This window comes from Charadrius vociferus, unplaced genomic scaffold (genome assembly GCF_000708025.1).
Source record: "Charadrius vociferus isolate BGI_N301 unplaced genomic scaffold, ASM70802v2 scaffold1506, whole genome shotgun sequence".
NCBI lineage: Eukaryota > Metazoa > Chordata > Aves > Charadriiformes > Charadriidae > Charadrius > Charadrius vociferus.
Genome location: NW_009649037.1, coordinates 10,142 through 10,510, shown reverse-complemented (window position 1 = coordinate 10,510; position 369 = coordinate 10,142).

The following is a 369-nucleotide window of genomic DNA, read 5'->3' as shown; positions in this document are numbered from 1 at the left end:
AAAATTGCCGGATTCCGGCCCAGCCAAGTGGCCGGTGCTGCATGTGTGGGTACACGCGTGCGCCCGCGGGTACACGCCAACACCACGCGTGCGCCACGTGGCCCCGCACGCTCCGCAGCAGCAAGCGCAGGATCCCTCCAGGCGACAAACGCTGCGCAAAGCGGGGCTGAAAACCCGGGATTATTTCCCGTTAAAGCAATTCAGGAAAGCGGTCACAGTTACCCTGTAGGGTGGGGCAGGGTTTTTAACGGCCAAAATTCTGGATTTTGAAACGAGGTCGGCGCCAACGCCGGTATTTGATGAAAAATGTCAAATTTTGTTTCGCAAAATTCGAGCCCGGTAATTGGCTTCTCGATGTGCTGACGGATA